Source organism: Gallus gallus, chromosome Z, assembly GCF_016699485.2.
Source record: "Gallus gallus isolate bGalGal1 chromosome Z, bGalGal1.mat.broiler.GRCg7b, whole genome shotgun sequence".
Classification (NCBI taxonomy): Eukaryota; Metazoa; Chordata; class Aves; order Galliformes; family Phasianidae; genus Gallus; species Gallus gallus.
Window position 1 is genome coordinate 37,497,920 of NC_052572.1, and position 21,209 is coordinate 37,519,128.

Below are 21,209 nucleotides of genomic sequence, written 5' to 3' on the forward strand. Positions count from 1 at the left end.
TTTAGTTGGTGCAGTATGGCAGCTCCAAACACCTATAAAATTTTCATTCATTTTCTCACACGCTAAATAGGAAGTAGTTATTTTAAAAATATCAATAATTAAACAAACAAACAAAATAAAAGTGCCTTAGTAATAAACCCTTGAAAATTCCTAGTGTTACAGTTCAAATATTCATCAGTTCAAAGAACTAATTCTAAACAAAGACAATACAGGAAAAATAGTATCAACTTACGCCTTCCTGCAACAGCTGCTGCGCTTCTAGAGTGCTTGGGAATTTGAAGATGAACAATCTGGAAGCCAAGGCAAGTTTCCTTTCAGATCTGTGTAACCTACTGGGTGCCCTTGTAAGATTAAAGCAAACTACCTGCAACACTTTGAAGTTGCCTCAGAATTATTTTCTGAATGCTTGAAGAATGCTCAGTAAAGCTTAAGTACAAGTGAGAGAGGATATCCTTTTGTGATCTCAGACATAGATTTTTAATGGGTACAGATTTTCTGTCTCCTCTTAAAATTTCTCTGAGAAGAATGCATGAAATTTTGACACTATGTTACTGTGAACGCCCATCATCTCCTATGTTAAAGAACATCTGTATTGCATTCTTTTACTTGCATGAATGTGAAAGCAGAAACAATAAACGTTTTGCAAAGCCACATTATATTATTATATTATATTGTATCTTACTCTCAGTGTAAAAACCTGTCTGGAAAATCTGTCTTAACAAACATCACACAGAAAGAAGTAAAAGTGATTTCTTTGACCTTTTCTTTTTTTGGGGGGAGGAGGTGGGGGAAGACGAGAGGGAGGGGGGAGGAGTAAAGAGTTGCTAAAATAGAAAATTCCATTAAATCAGTGCTGCATCTTTATGTTTGAAATTTCAGCTGTTCAAATAAATTACTTTGTCTTCTACCCTTGCAACCGGGATAAACATATTGGATTATGAGAAATAATACTCAAACATTTTCTTAAATGGTACTGCAAATGATTTTGCAAAGATGAGTATCCAGTGTACATGTGAGTATCATACTGCAAAGATGTGGTGAGTTCTGTTTGGCAGGTACCAAAATGAAATGTGGGTCTAACATTCTCACGCAGTTTCTACCCCTACTCTGAGTGCCCCCTGGCCGAAGCAGGACTTCCCTCTCCCGAGGCTGCTGGCGCATTGTGAGTGCCAGAGAGATCGAAGGAGTGAGCTGAAGATGGTGGAAAAAGAATAATTTTTGGAACTTAGCCTGAGTACATAGAAGTGCTTTCACATTCCTATGTATGTTTCAAATCCAGACCTGCTCAATTCTAGCCAAAGGAAATGCAGCTACAACAGGGTTTGGTGGACTTTGTTGCCTAATACTGCTGCTGCCATCTCTACATGTGGGAATGCACCATGACACTAGCTGTAGCACTAACTTCCATCTAAGATGAATTTGCATTCCTGCAGCGACGAGTGCATTTGAGTATGTAGTCATGACAGTAGTTATTATCCTATCTGCTATGTTTAATGCAAGAGGAGTTCCTCAGAAACTACTGCTGCATGTTCAATGGAGATCAGCTTGCTGAAGAGAGAAGTTTTACTGCTGCCCAGACCACCTCTTCTGAGATATCCTTTCAAAGGGATTTGAAAGCTTAATGAAGCACGAGGTGTCTGCTTTGAAGAGCTGCAGGAGTGGGCCATATTGCTACCTCTTTCTCCATATAGGTAAGACATAGCCATGAATGACTTTTTTGTCCAGTGACCACTGATGTCTCAAAACATGGGAATCGCAAAACACTTTGCAGGTTACTGCAGTGGTTTGGTGGAGACAAAAGGGTTATAGTGCTTTGCCTGCTTCATTATTTTCAAGGCATTTGTGTAAGAAGTGTGTTATACCCAAGCAGCTTATTTTTTGTCAGTGTATTATTTTGCTATTGGAGGCACTTAAACTGAACACTATGCCTCATATCCATGGAACATGAATAGAGGTATTTCCTTCCAAGTAACTGACAAGAAGCAACACTTTAAAATGCAAATTACTTGATGGATAAGTCAAAATTTTTTGTTAAAGCATGTATATGAAACATCTTCAACCACTTTCAGGTGAGACAATAGAGTTTTTCAAAAGAGAAGAGAGGACAGCGTCCAGTTTGTCAGCCTGAAAAATATGATTGTATAGATCCGTGTCTCCACCACATTTTTTTTTACTGTATTCTGTAGCTGAAAGAATCCTAAGCATTTTACAGCTATTAGATACTTCCACACATTAGGGGAATTGCCTGATTGCTTGCTTTAAAGTTGATGGAGACCAAACAACTCTTTCACAACATGCCAGTAGTTTATGACACAGTTTAAAGTGGGAGCAAAATTTCTGGAATTTTTTGGTGTGAATATATTCACTGGAAGTTATACCAGATATTTAATAATTTACTGGTAGCTTGTCTAAAAACCTATTGTAGAAAGAAGAAAAATGAAACGATTCCATCAGTGTGTATTTTCTCTTCAATATCTGACATTGTTGAATGCATTGTACCAAAGACTTGAAAATGATTCAGCTAAATTCTTGAAACACAAAACCAGTAACAACAACAAAAAACAAATTCCCCCCACTGCTGAATTTTCTAAAAGTCTGAATTCAGTTCTAAGGTTTAAAGTTGATATGGGACTGGCTATAAAAGATTCACTAGAATCGTGAGTGCTTCATGAGCCTTGTGTTAATAACCTGTCTGGTGTTTTAAGAATTTGAGAGAATCGAGGTTTAAAGATGAAATACATGGAACCAATGTCATTCCTATCTCGCTGCAAAAATGGAAATATTTCCCTTCCTTAAACCAGACATTAACATGACTAAATTGAGGCTGAGCTTCAATCAATCTGGTCAATCTGTGCTGATCATAATCATAGGAAGACAGCAAGGATAAATTAAAATGCAGCAGTATATCTTTTGTACTATAATAAATTAGTGTAGTCATTTAAAAAAACTTACAAGACTGATTTCATGTTTGAGAACAGTGGACATGCAGGACTAGGAGCAAGATTAGACTGTGTTCTGTGTGGAGTAGAGTCCTCGGAAAGCTTTCTGAAACAAAACTTCCCTGTTCCTTCCTATAGATTAAACAGTCTTGTTTTTAAATCAGCTTTATCTGAATATAGTTCACAACAAGTGAATATTTATGGCCATAAGCTGTGCATTATCTTCTCCTCGCTACCTGTTCTACAGAAATTACTCTGTTTTATGAATCTTGAGATACGCTGTTTGAACATCTGACATTTTGTGCAGACTAATTTCTAGTCTTATCTGTCCCTCCTGTTCCTGCTCACTAGCCATCAGAGTTCTTACTGCTGGGAGAGAATTGCAGAGAAATGTTCTTATCTCTGTTCAAAAACTGGGAAAGAAGCAGAGATATTTCCCTGCTGCCTGATTTGTTTCAGTGTAGGAATTAGAAGCAAACCCCACTGCTTGTAGACACCAACTAATCTTCAAAGAATCTCACAGGAACAGTTTCCTTTCACAGTACTAAGATGTCAATTCTGTTTATGATGTGTTCTTGTATAAGACTTGATTCTGAAATCTCTAACCATATATCTAACTTTTCTGTGCAAATAAGTCTGGCAAAAGGTGAAAATGCAAGCATGAACTGCAAAGATGAGCTCTATAAATTATAAGCTGCTGTGTTGTTATGTGTCAGCTAAGTGTCTTGACTTACCTTTACATCTACATACTAAGTCACATGTGAACACATTTTATAGTGCCTGAAATTTTTCTACTGCAGTATCAGGCTCATTTCATTTCACAGACAAAGTCTGAAGCCTCCCTTGAAGAAGAGAATCTAGGCTTTGTAAAGACTATGAATTCTGCAGAGAACTGAGAAGGAAGATTTTTTTAATTTTTGTTTTTCTACTCATTGTAGCACCCTTTTTCCTTTAACATGGAAGCATCATGAGTTGCCTTGGAAACATACTGATATTGAGCAGCAAGCTTTCTGACGCAGGCATTTTGCACAGCACACATCAACTGCAGGCAACGATGATGCAACGTTAATCATCGATAACGGTTGAAAGTTTTCTCCCTCAAAGAAAAAAAATCCTGCTGGCTGACACAGCTTCTTGAGAATAGGATTTTAAAACTATTTGTATTCTAATTTGCTTTTCTTCATTTACTGCAGAAATCCACATTATTAAGTGAAGCACAAATCAAATTTCTACAGATTTCTGGATTGTCTTCATGAATTTAAAGGAGATTTGCGCTAACAAAATTATCATTTATCTTGTGAAAATTTTTACTTCTCTCTACTAAATGCATTTCAGCCTAAAATACATGCAGTACAAGTAATAATCCTGTGGAAGCCACATGGTACATGACTGATACAAAGAAAACCTCTATTTTACATAATAATTCAACACTTGACATGAATAGATTGTCACTTCACTTATAAACCATCTCTATTTTGATATTCCTCTCAATTGTAGCAGTTCCATTAAAAAACAAAAACAACAACAAAACAAACAAAAAAACCCTCTTAGATAATCTTTATGCTAATCTTCTGTTCCTTGTTTTTATGTCCTTTTTGCTTTTCCGCTGTGTGATTTCTACCAGTGCACTCAAACATACACTCATTCAGCTTGTAGAGACTTAACTACAAAACTATATTAAAAGACAGACAAAAAGAAACCAACTTATTGGATGTCTTGGATGCTCATATATGAAGCAGATCTAAGATTTAAGATGAAATGTGAACCCCATTTATCTGGGGATATATCAATAATCTTGGAGTTTAGGAAGCATCTGGTCCTCCTGTCAAGGTGTAGTATCTGACACTGTGCAACTGACCAAATGTAGTACCAATGGTTTTTATGGGAGATCAGTTGATCATTTAATGAAAAATGTGGCATTGGCCACTGCCAAGAGCACAATAGCGTATTGGAACAAACAAATCACTTGATCTGCTGTTCCTATTTTAACTCTAACATGTTCCACACAGCTCCTCAATCCTTATGTACGGTTTCACATCAGATTTCGTCTCAGAGTACACCTGAATAGCTTTTACTTCTGATTAAGAAATAACACTCCATTTCCCTTTCCCTAAAGAAAAGAAGAAAAAAGAGGAAAAATGGAACAGCACCTCTAGATCTTTAGGATATAATCATCCTCTTTGAAAGCTGCAACACTATGTACTACAGCATGTAACACAACACAGATTGTGTGTACATTTCTTGCACATGCAATGACCACAAATTTATTGCAAAAGTTCATCTGGTAAAATAATAAGACCAGTGAATATATTCATTCTCTAAAACACAATATTGAAAATATAAATCACCATCAGTGAGAGATATCCTTATTTTATGGCAAAATTGACTTAAAATACCGTCAGTCCACCACCAATCTTTGGGAGAAAGAAAACAGTTTTGTGTTCATTTAAGTTGATGATATTCTTTTTATTTGAAAAAGCCTAGTAACCTAAATTCTGAGAAATAGCAAGTTATGGAATTGGCAGATAATTTCCTTTCTGTAATAAGACATATTTCAATCTCTAGGTAGTAACCGTACCACACTTCACAAAGGGCCTCTCCTTTCATTGCACACACATACAGCATTGAAATTAATGGAGGTGCTTTTGATACAGACATACTGGGGATCTGAAGTTTGAGTACTGAGAGAGCTTAAAGTTTCTGTGCCATGGCACGGTGGACAAAAATGCTACCTTAACCCACTGTATCTTTCAAATCTTAACACTGATTTCTTTTATGCTTCAAAATCACCTTACTAATTTTTAAATGTTGTAGTAACACCTAGTAAGCTTAATCTTAAAATATTACTATTAAAACATATGTGTTCTCCAAAATCTTCTGGTGAATTTGTGAGTAGGAAATCTTCATCAACAGATTTTCTGTAACACCTGGTCAGAATCAGACAGTGATTGTAATGCATCTTCTATTTCACTGAAACATGGACTTATAGATCCTATTCACCATTATTCCCTGGAAATCTTCAGCACAGATTTGATCCCTTCATGTGTCATAGCATCTTGCTCCAGAGTGATCAGCCAGGTACTTGAATAGGATGACAAGGGAATGATCTTGGAAACTATTTTAGTCTATAGTGATTCTCAGTCTAGTGCTGATTAATCCAGGGTAAATGGCAATATTACTCATAGTATTTTTGTTATGGCCATTCATATATTCTTTAGGTAAGACTAACCAACATATTTCCAGTATGCATCATTATCACAATTATTGTTTTTGAGTTAGGTAAAACAACCTAACCACATCCATCTTTGCAGTCTGGGAATTTCAGAAGTATCTGTGGTTTCAGTCTTCTGTCAAACTGTGAGAGGGGACTTACGCCAACTGCTTCATATTTAGCAGTTTAATTTCATATTATGCTGGAAAATATTCAATTCAAAGTGCTCCACATCTTAGTTTTTCAAAGATTCTCGTGTAAGAGTTTTAGTAATACCTTTACTCTCCTTAAAAAGAAAAACACAGAACTTAAGTAGTACAGGAGACCTTTCTTGAGAAGTGTCATGGCACCTGGTGCCTCTGCACAAGTGAACTGTCAGTAAAAGCCTGACATGTACTTCCCAGTTTACGCATTTGTATCCTTCCCAGGCCCATGGGCTGAGCATCATTCTATCCTTGCTGGAAGCCCGCCAGTTGCACAGGCAACCTGAGTACTGAGAGATTTAGCAGTTTTAGGTTTGCAGGAGCATTTTATTCGTAACTGTTAAGAGATGACTGATTAATATTTTCCCTACAGACTTGAAATTTGTGGAGGCTTAGCATAAGAACGGCAAGGGTATAGGGCCCTGCTTAAACAAATATTCCTAGCAGTGGTTTTATCTTTGGCTATGCAAATTCTGAGTTTGACTCAAGTCAGCCAGAATTTAACTGAAGCCCTCTCTTTGTAATTTCAGAAGAAACCTCTCTATGTTAGTCAAGACAGACAAGAAAAATATTTTTTTTTTACTATTTCCATAAATTGATTTAAATCCTTACCTGCCAGCCACGTGGCACCAATCCTGTATTCAACTGTAAAGCAAAAGGTAACACTGTGGAAAAGCTGTCTGCCTGCACCAGGCTTTGCCACCAGAAACTAGCAATGCAGGATGAAAAACCTTGGAAAAGCTAACAACTAGGTAATTTTTAGTTGAATATGACATCTTGGTCAATCATTAGGGACAAATTTCCCTCTCAGGTCTAGCTAGTTCGTTGCACACAATAAGTCACCACAAAGCAGATCTTGGCTTAGACCAAATTCAAGACAAGTGAAAAACTGCTTAGATTGAGAGCAGTACTAGGTGTAACAAGGTGATTGTGTTCAGCAGAAAGGAGAAATCTGTACAAACTGAAAGGTGTGACTTCGTGGAGTGTTTTAATTTCCTTCTCATGATAAGTCAGCTGCCTCCCACTGCAGGGAACCAAGTGAAATGTTTTCACTAGTAGCCTCTGAAGAACCCTTCCATTTCAAGCTAATTCTATGACTCTCAGCAACTACCAGTATGCTTTCTGAGCACAAGACTTTATATACGTATGTGTGCAGATACACTCATGTCTGTAGTCTCCCTGAAATTATTATTGTTCCTAAATTAATTGAAGTTTTTTGAGGGACATGTCAGGACATAGCAGTAGCAGGAGACACAGGCAAGATGACTTTTGCTATATACTAGTACTTCAGAAAGTGTCTGCATCATCATGCTAACAAGGAGCCCACACATGTATATGCACACAGAGTACAACTAAGCAAATATACACACAAGAAATCACCCATTACTGCACAGTTCTTACACGGGATCAAATTAAGTTTACCATGTGACTTTCAGGGGGAAAGTTAATTTTCATTTTTCTAGTCTTAGGGGAACAAGTTAATTCTTCTTGAAGGCTTCTGCTTTGTTGCCTCAGGTTGCTGTAGCTTATTCTCACCTCTAGCATACACTGTTGGTTTTTTGTCTTCTGTTTTTTTGTTTTACTTTACTTTCTGCTTAGCATTTAAATTCATCCAGCTTCTGTGGTCCCACCTTCCTTTCAGATAATTTTGATATTCATATAGAGCAGGGAGGAAAGAGGTTAATTCCTTTCTGAAGGTCCCTGTCCTTTCCTTAATAACATAAAAGATTGATCTCTAAACCCCTGAGCTAACCAGTGTAATCTGCCCCTGAGATGGTACTTCACCTTGTCTGAAATGGCTGCATCCAATATCAGACTTGATCCTTATGTGCAAGAACTGTTCTTCAGAACAGCTCATGAAAGAACTATTAATTGGTTTCTACACATCCTCACAAAGAAAAGTGCACTCACAGAGCTCTCAGAAGTGAACTGTCTTGAAAGTTCCCAAGTTAATTGCTTTGCTGAAATTCAAATCATAGGAGAGCTGGAAGGGTTCAGAAGGGCCACACAGGAAAAATCAGAAACAAATCTGATAGATAACACCATAAAAACTGACACAGTTTTGTTTCTCATGATATCCATTCACTCAAGTGTTTCCCATATCAATTCTACCAATGCAGGGTATGAAAGCCCAACATCATGCTCAGCTATGTTTACAAAAATCTAATCCAGAGATGCTCTAAGATTAAAAAAAGATTTTTATTTCTTTGAGAGTATCAGTGGTACATTGCTTAAAAGTTTTTAAGTTTTAATTCTCAGGATGTGTATCTGCCTTCATAGCCATAAGATGTAAACAGTTTTCACTTCTAACATTAGGAAAAGAAGAAGAAGGAATGCTGGAGCATTTTAATATCAGAGTTACTCTAGTTATATGCTTATCTCTAAGGTCATGTTCTCACTGGGGACTTGAAGGTATAATTACTTGCGTAAAGCAAGAGCAGAGAAATTTATGCATGCACACATATATCAGTGAGGGATTATCCACAGGATGATTTATGCTGATATAGTTTGTACCAGTAATTTCTCCTAGGAGGACAAATCCTAACTAGTAATCTTCTATCAATTTTTTATGCCTGGTTTTAAGTGTAGGAGTCTTCACTAAATATTATTGGCTCTTCGTGCAATTTATCCTGTGAAGGATGGCATTTTTTAGAGAAGCACATTAACCAAGTCTGAAATCTATACTCTTTTCCTTTCAGCTTCATTCCTTTTAGAAGCTATACAGTTTTCCATCAGTAGATGGCCATGTAGCGTTACAGCTATTTTATCCTCCAGTTTACTTGAATTCAGTGTTAGAAAGAAAAAACCGTGGCTGGCCCAGTGCGACCTTTTTAAGTTGTGAATTATCAGAGGCAATGAAGTTCTGTCTTTGCAGGTCACGCACACTGTAGAGATTGCAAAAATCTTTGCAAATGAGCTTCAGATGAAAATGGGTAAGGAAAGCTACAAGTCTTTCCTCAAGAGGGATCCTTAAAAATGCAAGGACTAACACACTAACACATTATTTTCAGTATTTCCATCACAAGGTCAGTCTTCTTCTAAAGATTTGACAGATTAGGTTTTGCTAAATGCATTTGATAGATATTCAGTATGAACTACAATGTTTCATAATGATAAGGCCACAGCCAAAGTCTCATAACAAAAAGTATGGTTGGATGTCAGTGCAAGAAGATCACTAAACACTTCAGAAGTCCATCTAATAAGAATGAAAACAAAGATTGTCTTTAGGATTTATTTCACTCTGAATTATTCTTGCAGGAAGACTTCAGAACACTCTTTCATACAGATAAAAGAGCTGGTTGACAACATACTTAGCCAAGATGTGGGAAGTCTGATCTCAGATCTTTGACTTCAGCTGACCACAGTTTCCGTATTTGGCACAGAAACAACAAGAGAGACAAATCTAAGAAAGTTTTTTTGATGGAAAGTTCTGGTTTCTACTGTCTTCCTCATGAAAATAGTTTTGTTTAAATAAAATGTAATGGTTAATTCCGTATTTAAGTTCTATCACCAACTGTAAACAATACCGTAAGCAATCCCAATTCTGTCCAGGAATACACATTCCTGTATAACTAAAAGTTAGGTCTCAATTTCAGATATTTTTCTCTATTAAGAACATAACAATGCGTACTCTTCTAAAAGTTAAGCACAGGAGTCATGCTTGACAGTATGCAAAGAAAAAATACTTTTTATTTGTTTAGAGATTACTTTTTACATTTTATTACATAAATTTCATTCTAGCTTAATCAATACTCCTACCACTGTTTACAGGCAACATACACTATGCAGGAGGAAATGCAATGCTATGAGCTCAGCCTTCTCCTCTTGCCTGTGGCAGACAGCCCAGGAGAGCCCACTGCACATGATGTCACCATGCCCCTTTGAAAGGAGTTGCGACCTCACTGGTCCTGAGGCTGAGCTTCCAAGATGGCGACCTCTTACATAGAAGACCAGTTGCCAGGGTGGCCCCAGGGCTATTTTCAGCTGATTGTGTATTCATAGTTGTACAGTGTGCATTACTGGGCAAATTCTTAACTCCTAAAGGTAGTAACTTTAGTGATCAAAGAATCATAGAATCCTTAGAGTTGGAAGGGACCACTGAGGGTGGACACATCTAGTCCTACTCCCCTGCAATGAACCAAGGACATCCACAGCTTGATCTGATTACCCAGGAACTGATCCAGCCTTGCCTTGAAAGTCTCCAGAGATGGGGCATCAACCACATCATTGGGCAACCTGTTCCACTGCCTCCACCTTTTCCGTATATCCAGCCTAAATCTACCTTCCTTAGGCTCAAAGCCATGTTCTATCACCACAGATCCTGCTTAAGAGTCTGACTCCCCTTCTTTCCTGTAGCTCTGTTTTTGATACTGAAAGGCCGCTATTAGGTCACCTGGAAACCTTCTCTTCTCCAGGCTGAACAGCCCCAGCTCTCTCAGCCTGTCCTCATCAGAGAGGTGTTCCATTCCTTGAATCATTTTTGTGGCCTTCCTCTGGATGCGCTCCAACAGGTCCATGTCTCTCCTGTACTGAGGACTAGATATCTGGATGCAGTACTCCAGGTGAGGCCTCACTGGTGCAGGATCACCTCCTTTGACCAGCTGGACATCTTTTTTTTTGATACAACTGAGGATACAGTTGGCTTTCTGGGCTATGTCCAGCTTGCCATCCACCAGTTCCCCCAGATCCTTTACAGTAGGTCTACACTCAACCCTTTCATCCCCCAGCTTCTATTGGTAATGGGGGTTGCCTTGACCCAGGTGAAAGACCTTGCACTTGGATTTGCTGAACCTCATGAGGTTAATCTGGGCCCAATGTTAGTAGCCTTATGCTAGTAACAAAAATCTGCATAAAATTTATTTCAGGAAGCAAAGCAGGACTTTGAAGATTCCCCTCAGGTGGTATTTCCCACTGCTTTCAGTGTAGCCACGTAGGCCACATAGAGCTGTGGTGCAGCATGCATTTTGTTTACAGAGAGACTTCTTCAGAGTGTACTGAAATCACATCATCACACATAGATCTGCCTTCAATTTAACATCTGGATTTTCAGCTGCCAAATGGAGACAGCTGAATACCCACAGCAGACATTTATGTTGTGTTGGTTTTTTGTTTTTTTTTTTTCTTTTCACGGAAAAACAAATAAAGGAGGCATTGCTAGGCTTTCTAAGCTTTGCTGAGTTACTACAAACTGCCACTAACATGTGTAACTTCCATTACAGATCTCTTTGGCAGGTTGGCCCTGTTTCTCACTCAGCTTTGACAGCCCTGGATCTCCCTGCAGGCATTAAGGAACTCTAGAAGAGCAGGGACCTCACCTGCATGTTTCATTCTGCCATGACCCTTTCACCTCTGCAGGATCTGCTGGAAACAAGCTCAAAGTTTCTTGAAAGGAAAAAAAAATAATAATAAAGCCAGCCCAAGTCACATTGAATAGAGGCAGGGAAATACAATGAAAGATCCTCTAACAAAAACTTTAGTACTGTGTTTGTGATCAACATTCAGATTGTACTGAAACAGGCATTAGCACACAAATGTGTTGCAAGAAATAGTGTACAGAAACCCCTTAAGCTGTTGAGTAAAAATACTGACTCTTTTTCTTAAATAATCTAAACTTCAGGTAAGATTTAACTGCAGAAACCCAAATCCCACATTTATCATCTTTATGGGGTATAGCCAACTGCTGTCAGCATAGAGACATATCAGTTGCAAGAAGGTGGTGAAGAATCATGCACAGTGCACAGCAACCAGATATTTCAGAAAACAAACCAACTTGTCAGCCCTCTCCAAATTCACTAGTCATAAGTCACGTTCCTGTCTAGGATTTACCTCTATGATGCTAAGTGAAGATATGTTTGACCTTCCTCCTAAAGACTTCTCTAAGCTGTGTTTCTCTTAGAGATAACACATACATCAGTAGCAACAGACGGAGCATATTTCTGTTGATCAGATAATAACATCAATTCCTTATGAGACTCCCAAACCGCAGGGAATCTCACTGAGAATAGGCTGTAGCTGTTTCATGCCCTTATGGTCCACAGTGGAAGAGGGCTGGTGAAGGAAACCCTATGATGTATCACGCTGTTTCATAGGGTCTTTTTTGGATGTTTGGTGATTAAGGCAGGTTTGTTTCAACAGGAGCTTTCTTTCTCTCTCATCTCATTTCTATTGACGATGCAGTAGTGATGTCCAAACAAACGAGGAGCAGCTGAGGGAACTGGGATTTAGTCTGGAGAAAAGGAGGCTCGGGGGAGATCTTGCCACCTCTCTATGACTACCTGAAGGGAGGTTGCATCAAGGTGGGGATTGGCCTCTTCTCCCAGGTGGCAGTGGTTGGAAAAGAGGTAATGGCCTTAAGTTGTGCCAGGGCAAGTTCAGGTTGAATATTAAGAAAAATTCCTTCTCAGAAGGAGTGGTAAGGCATTGGAACAGGCTGCTCAGGGAGGTGGTGGATTCACTGTCTCTGTCCACTGTCTAGAACTTGTAGATGTGGCACTGAAGGACCTTTGGGGGGAGGGGTTGGTGATTGGACTGGTGATCTTTTCCAACCTCAGAGATTCTATGATCCTATAAAATCTAGATGGCAGAAAGTAACAAGAGAAGACACAAGAAGTGAAAGCATTACTGATGTAAAAGTTTATTTCCACCCTGTCAATGAAAATTTATGGTTGCTGCTTGAGTCCAGAAAATTCATCAGCCACTTGAACTTGTTACCTTTAAATGCAGATACTGCAATATCGTAGCTGTTTGTAGTTATATGCTGTTGGGTGCCAGTGAACTGCCATTCAGTCTTAGCTCTGACAAGTGCAATCTGAGTGCTTCAAAAGTGGTTGTGCTCACACTTGCAACAAGTGCTCTGAGCACATCAAGGCCGGGATTTTAATTGCAAGATGATAACTGAAGCTCTTGAGGTTTTCCTCAGGGGATCTTTTGTAAGGGATGGTAGGGAAGATGATATCCAGTCTGGGTTTTGCACTCCCAAAGGGAATATGGTGCAGATTTCTCTTACCCAAGACAGACATCAAAGCTTTCACAGCTCAAGCCCACAAGGGGAGAAATGTGGCCACGAACTGTGCCATAAACCTGCACACAAACTTCTTTGTCTCAACAAACACAGTTTCTTGCATGGTCAGGAAATGAGCAGAACAATAACTGGGAAATAGTTTGACCCCTCTCCTTTCTGAAGACTACTCATAACCTTTCATTACCAAACTATTTCTTCTGGCTCAGTGCCTCTTGCAAAACAAAAACTGCTCATTTCCTTCAAGCAAAGACAGTCATTAGGGTAAGTTTCATACATCATCTTGTTCATTCCAATTTGCATCGTGCATGCTACATATACATTGCAACTTCTTGTGAACTGTCAGTTGCAGGCCCATATAGTATTCAAGTGAATTTTTCAGAATGGTCTGAAGCTGAACTTACAGAGGAATTCAGGGCATTTCAGCTCTCATTTTTCTATTCTTGAGAAAATAACAATTAAAAAATAAAAGGACCTTTATGCATTTGTGAATCTGAATCCAGATGAATTACTGGCAGTGAATCTAACTGTCAGTAGGACATCAGGGCCTGCAGTCATGTTAGAAAATTTTTCCTAACCTCATTTTTGTTTGCCATATTTTCTACCTTCAACTGCATTTATAAGCTATATATCATCTCAGGCAAACTAATTTTAATTACCATCAGCTACTTCAAAGTAGGCAGCTACAACTGCACTCACTGCACCTTTCTATTTCACAGTTGCAATCTGCCCTTCATTGTCTTCTCCCCTATTACCTCATTAGGTGCCTTCATACTCCTTAGCTGTAAACCACTTTTCAACTTTTCTGAAATACAGAAACAAAAAATACCAAGTGGTCTGAACCAACAGATTAAATTTTTTTGATGGTACCTCACAAGTAAGAATTTTCCACATGGAGATATACATAATCTAAGAGTAGGAAAAGAGTAGCAGCTAGCTAATCCTATCTTTTTCTTTGATTCCCTTACCTCATCTTCAACATCTCTTTTATATTTCTGCTTTTCAATTCCTGCAGTACAAGGGAGAATATTCAATTAATACCTTATAAGAGACAAAAATTGTGAAGTGTTTTGAAGGTAGCAAGTATTGCTACACACTGTGCCACATCCATTATTCTATTACAAAACTTCATCCCTCTTTTTTCAGTTTTTCTTCCTCAGTGAGAAAGACCTTCTGTGTTTTGGATGAATAAAGTAGATTTACAAAAAGTAGTGTTCTAAGCAACATCGTGCAAAGCTATCATGATTTTTTCCACTCCCTCCATTTATACACTTATTCTCTAGATGCTATTTTTGGCATATCCAATAAAACTTGTAATTTCTGGAATGTACATTTTGTTTTACAGTTGTAGCACTAGATGGGGAAAGTAGGGCTGATGACCTACCGGCTCTGTGGCTGATTATTTCAGCCAGTAAAAATCCAACATCTGTTTTAGTAATAAAAAGTCAGCAAGAACAATGTAAATCATTTTCACCTTCATTTCTCTAGTGCTCAAAAATGTTGATCACCTATACTTCTGATTTTCGTTCTGAAATAGATAGCAGTGTCTGAACTGATGCTACTGAATAAGATTAACAGCTGCAACTGTCCAAGGGCCAACAGGGCTATGGACAGAAGAAGAGTCCCTTGCCTTTCTGCCCCTCTCACATAGTCAGACTGTACTAAGTGGAGTTTGTGAAACCACTGGGTATAACTCAGTAGAAAAAAAGCATCCTTTCAGTTTAACATGACTACATGCCGATGGTCTGGTAGTGCTATCTGAAGTGTACCTCATATCGAAATTCTAATCTTCAGCTGGAATGCTTGTATAAAATCATAATCCCACCACAAAGCATGTTTTAAAAAGTAGTTATGATTTTCTTCCATAATTCAAAATATTTTTGTGGATGAAAGAAAATGCAAAGAATAGCTATTGGCCTCAGTCAGTGCTTAACTCAGTGATGCATTTGTTCCTCTCCTACAAGAAACTGCCAACAGCATTCCTCTCATTCCAGAATGGGATTGATTTGGTCCCAGGAAGATAGAGGAATCGAACATGCAGGCAGAGGAATCTGTGAAGGCCTGGTCCCAGGAGAATACCGGAATGTTCTTTGGTGACTGATCTTAAAAACATTCCAGTTAAAACTTATCTTTTTTTCTTTGAACCGTTTTCTCCAGCTCTTTCCTTCATGACTTCAAGCTAGCCAACAGCATCCTCCAGTCATGTTAACCTATAACATCACTCTGCAGAACAAGGAAGTGTTGACACACTTATAAAGTACTAGTTCAATAAAGCAGTTGATTTCACATTGTCTAGATGCCTTGGCATTTAGCTGCATTGTCCCAGCTCACACACTTTGATCATGTAGTTGTAGTCTGGAAAAAAAGTAGTAAAGTAGTCTTCTGACTGCAGCATTGAGACAGTTGTCTAATTCTGTTGATCTCTGAGAGGAGTAGGAACCTCTTATTTCACTACAGCTGGTTTGGTAAAGCTCTTAAATTAAAGTTTTTGTGTTTGGACGTAAATCTCATGTCATAAATGATTGCCTTCGTTTTTAATTCAGAACCTAGTGTTCTGCTTGGATATGAAATAATCTTTGTAATGTAAGTGAGTAGAGTAGAGTAGAAATCACTTGAAAAGGCCATAAAGAAAATGAATCTCCTGTCTGGAACTGACAAGGAATAGGTACAGCAAATGTCAAATGGTTCTCAGTTCTGACCCGCAGAAACGATGCTTTCTCCTTCATCTCCTAGCCTCATTATGTGAATTGTCTACCATGTCATCTGCCCACAGGGCAGCATACTGCCCTGTAAAAGTGTTTCCTGCAAAACTGTGGAGCACCAAGCAGAAATAATTCTTAATTGCTGTCCAGCCAGCCTAGGTTTTGGAAGGCAGTCCAGAGCTGAGAGACTCAATTCCTCAACTTTTCCTGGTTTGCACTCAAATCAGAACATCTCCTAAAATCAGTAGTCAGACAAATGCACATAAACTTCCTGTCTTAAAGACGAGAGTAAAGTAACAGTTTACTGTGTCAGACAACTGAGAAGAATCTGTGATATGTTTTGAAGTAAAACATCTGTAAATGTGGACCAATTAACTGTCTGTTATGTTTACAAATGCTGTAATTCCAAAGCATATACAGAAAATTTAAATATAATAGTCTTAAATCTCAGGACCAAAAGTGCCATGTCTGGTCACATGGAGGATCTCTTCTTTCCAGGATAGCTAGCTGATTGGCTTGCCCTGCACATCATTACCCATATCAAAGGGGCTGCATGGTATGAAGCTGAAAATAGGGTGTTGCAGTAATGCAATTTGTACACCAATTCCTGGCATGGCAAACTGTAAATACATGTCAGAGAGAGCCTGACTGTATTTCATCTTTGCATTTGCTTTCATCTCGCATTACAAAAAAAGAGCAAAAGAAACTCAGGGGCTTTGTATATGATATACATACATTGTCAAGAAGATCTTTTAATCCTGTCATAAATGAGTCAGAAAATGTATGTAATCTTGTAGCAGAAAAATTGGCACTAAGAATATGAATAATTTTCATAGTTAATGATAAACCACTTGGAAATAGACCCACTCCTTTAGACATAGACAAATCAGATTTACCAAAGCTTAACACCTGAGGAGCCTGTCATCAATGGGTCCATATATAATTTCAGTAGCAGGATGTGGCTGTATCTCAGTCATTGAGCACAATTACTGAGTAGTGTGAATATGTTTGAAATGAAACATATTTTTTTCTTGTGAAACAGTTAACACAGAGAAACTGCTTCTTGTGCAAAACTTTTGGTGAGCAGATTTAGATGGACAAAAGGAAAAATAAAAAAACTACTGGCGCTTTCACATCTTTCTTTTGAATCTCTGGAAAAATATCAGTATCTTACCTTAATAGAGTCTAACTTATCACTGAGATATGCACTTAAATACAGAATGTTTTTCAGAAGAGTGAAAATGTTGTAGTGTAATAAACACAGACTTTCTCACTTCACCAACTATACTGAAAAAGTGAAGAAATATATACAGAATACACCTGCACATCTATGTCATGTGTGTGTGTGTGTGTGTACCACAGGATATAGCTGCCAAGCAGGAAAGGAAAAAGTGATAACATCAGCTACCTATCTTCAGTGTTACTCTAAGTAAGATTTTCAGGAATGAAATGTGAAAATGGTACCAGGGATTTTTTTGCATATCTCTTCTGCAATGCAATTGTAATTTACCTCACCCAAATCCTGCAAAGTGATCTGTATTTATAATCAGTATTCCTTCTTATGTGTTTCACTTGATGTTGCATACTGGTATGGATGGTGTTATTTGGAGAGGTTCCCCTGTCAACACCTTTACCTTCCAACACAGGGCACAGAGGCATCCCTCACAAGCCAGCAAACAGCAGCTTGGTCTTTATTGAACACAGAACACCAGGTGCCACCAAAAGCAGAGGTCTTAGGAAAACGTCATAAAATTTCATCATGATACTTCCAGGATCAAGGCTGTATGTCTGTGTGATATTATGCAGTATCAGACAATAAGCCTACTATGACACATATCCATGCCTAGCACAACATGAACATATGACTAAGTGCAGAGATCTGTGCATATGGAACTGAAGAATGCATGCCTAATACTAAAAGAAAGAAGGAAACGCAGAAATGAAAAGAAAGAAAGGAAGGAAAGAAGGAAGGAGTGAAGGAAGGAAGGAGGGAAGGAAGGAAGGAGGGAAGGAAGGAGGGAAGGAAGGAGGGAAGGAAGGAAGGAAGGAAGGAAGGAAGGAAGGAAGGAAGGAAGGAAGGAAGGAAGGAAGGAAGGAAGGAAGGAAGGAAGGAAGGAAGGAAGGAAGGAAGGAAGGAAGGAAGGAAGGAAGGAAGGAAGGAAGGAAGGAAGGAAGGAAGGAAGGAAGGAAGGAAGGAAGGAAGGAAGGAAGGAAGGAAGGAAGGAAGGAAAAAGAGAGAAAGAAATAATGTCCTCAGTGTTAGCATAGATAAGGAAAATATCATCCAGTATTTGTATTGAGATGGACAACTACAAACTTCACAAAACTTGAGATAATTACACCTACCTCAAGTACTTCTGTCATGCTGGCATATACAACTGGAGCTGTGGCTCACGGTCAGCTAGAAAAAGCATAACCTATTGGGTTAGAGGCACAGGGTCTCCCAACATCTCACAATCCAGTAAAATATTTGAAAATCTATTCCTTTAAAATGTTATAGTAGACGAACTATTGGAAGTCTGTGGGCTGTGCTATGGCTCCCTTAATGTTTTGCTGATCTGTGATTCAGTTAGTCTCTACGTTAGCACAGGGGACACAGTTTATTTTCCCAGTAGGCATCCAGTCCTCTAATCTGCAACAGTGATGAAATTCTGATTTCAGTACAAACTGCCAAAATGCTTGCCTCTAGCTGGCTTTGTTCATCGGGTTGGTCTAGATTTGCCTTCTCATAAATGGCAACAAAATCTGATCCATGATCTAAAAATGATGGATGAAAATGTGACACCCTTAATTGCAGAGAAAACAACAGTAGAGTAACTGTAGTGCATTCATTTTCTGTCAGTCTCCAAGAATTTGATTTATTCCTTGTAATCTAGATTTGTCATCTCTACACCTTTCAAGCCACTGTGTCCTTTATCTCCCCATGCAATCTATCCTTGCTTTATGATTTCCTCACAAATGCTGACGCAGTAATAATAAGCTTTGCTCTCAACTGAAAGGAAAAAAACTAAAATGCACTCTCAGGGATCTTTCTTGTAATTTACCTTTTGTAGTTCCCTGTATTGTGCTCTCATAGTTGATGATATTAGCTAGTATTGCCTCTGGCTTGAATTACAGCTTTTTCTAATAAGCCAATAACTATGAATTCTTATGGATGTTTTTCACATATCTGAGACTGTTCTGCTTTGGAAGATACACTCTTAGCGACTTTTATTTAAAAACAGTGGTGTCCAAACTCTGTGACACTGGAAGCGTCATTGGCATGTTCCCAGACCCTTATAAAACATGCCTAGTCAATGAAAATATGGGTTCATTATCACAACTTTGTTTATTACTATTTTTAGAGCTGTGTCCTCTGCTTGTAATTTTGTCTTCCTCTGTTGCTCAGAAGCAATTGCTTATTTCATTTCAGCAGCAGTGAAATACTCGAACCGATCAGCATTATATTCATCCTATTATTGCAGGTTATCTTTTAGGAGTCTGCTGAGCTCATCTGGCCGTAAAAATGCATCTTGAGCACTACTGTTGTTAAACAAAACAATAAGAGGAATTAAAAAAACAACAACCAAAAAGTTTGTCCTCCTTTCAAGGAATATTAGGGCATAGAAAAGTTCCTACAATTGTCTATAGGTTTGTGAATAAACTACTGATTTTGTTTAAAAGCTGAAGCACGAATATAAGGAGAAAAATAAGGAAAACTCAACATTTGCATGGATTTTTTTTTTTTCACCTGGACCAATGAGAAGATAAAGGAGAAATGTGTTTTATGTTGAAACAGGTGTTCAATATGACTGGAAATAAAAAGCTTCCCTTCTGGGGCAGTTTTAGGAGTGCCCTTGGAAAAGAAAGCTCAAGTTTTCAACACAGTCATGGCAAGTTTCCCACTGGCTTGGCACTCACTCTTGGCCACTTCCTAACTCTGAAGTGAATGCCTTAACCACCAAGATGTCTCAGTCATCTATGATAACTCTGATTCTTTCATGCACAGACATGTAAGTTGGTTGTATGTAGAGCTACAGGAATCACACCCAGCACTGGGGCCCACCATGTTGCCTCTCTTCTCTCTGTATCGGGCAATTTTTCCTTTCCTCCCAGTGGTGTCTTTGTTCTCCTTCTTACCTCCTCAGCTGCTCAGGGTGCTTTAGTGAAGAAACTATAGTTGTGTCTAGAAGAGATATGAGGTGCTGGGTCTACAGGGAAAAGGGCTATTATCAATAACATAATGGGCACAGAAGTACTGCTGTAAAGGCAGGGTTCCTTGGCCTTTGAATCTTGTTTCCTGAGAAACACCATCTCTGTCCAGCCCAGGCAGCACAGTTGGTTCTGTTAGGAAGATGACTTGAAAGTGTTTCCTTCACATGGCTTACTGTCATGTGAGCCAATATAGGTTTTACTGGTTTTACTAGTTTTTTTTTGGATGAAGCATGTTACCAGTTTGGACAAAAGTTTAAAATCAGCATCCATTGCACTCTAAATAAGCTTGTCAGTTCAGAGGTTGACAACTGTTGGATATTTTTCATCACTACCACTATTCAGAAAACCCCAGGCACCATCTGAGAAGCTTCACTTGTAAGCATAGTGCGAACAGTGGTTCCCATCAGAAAAGTGGTCAGGAGCTGTGGCTCCCCTCCATGCTGCAGAAAGGAAATCTTCCTTCTAGTCCTGTTTAAAGACACTGTACTGGTTTTAGATTTCATTTTCCATCTCACTACCTCAAGAAGTATTTTCACCTAACTGTGTTATATTGCTGAACATGCATTGTTCATAAGGAAAATCTTCTTGTTGACTTTACTGAATGCAAAATTGCTCAAAATCACAAGATCTGCAACTGTAGAATGAATGCCGAGAGCTGCAACAGTTTTATGTATTTGAATCTTTTCAAGCAGTGTGTTGTCATACCAATCACCTTTTCAAGCAGTTCAAACACCTGTCTGTGAAAGGGACAAGAAGACATTCAATAAGTCTAACAGAGTTAGCTAAACCCAATACAAGGAATAGTAGTTCTCCAGCCTACAACACTCATAACTGTATAAAAGATACATTAGGATGAATAAAACCATCATACTACCATCTTCTGGAAAACATGAGAGAACAGTTGAAATTATTTCAATTTCTTCAGCCTTGTTTCTCTGTGCA

General features: G+C 38.5%; 2 long non-coding RNA genes across 2 annotated transcripts in view; both read left to right on the plus strand.

The window, feature by feature from the left end:
• Nucleotides 1-1,511: 1,511 nt before the first annotated feature.
• Nucleotides 1,512-21,209, plus strand: part of LOC121108630 — an 89,851-nt gene continuing 70,153 nt past the window's right edge. The window contains exon 1 of the long non-coding RNA XR_005843319.1: nt 1,512-1,691. This is a non-coding gene — a long non-coding RNA (uncharacterized LOC121108630). The remainder of the gene's footprint in view (nt 1,692-21,209) is intronic.
• On the plus strand, nt 10,269-11,784 carry LOC121108628. Its single transcript, XR_005843316.2, has 2 exons — nt 10,269-10,397; nt 11,573-11,784. It is a non-coding gene; the product is annotated as an uncharacterized LOC121108628 (long non-coding RNA).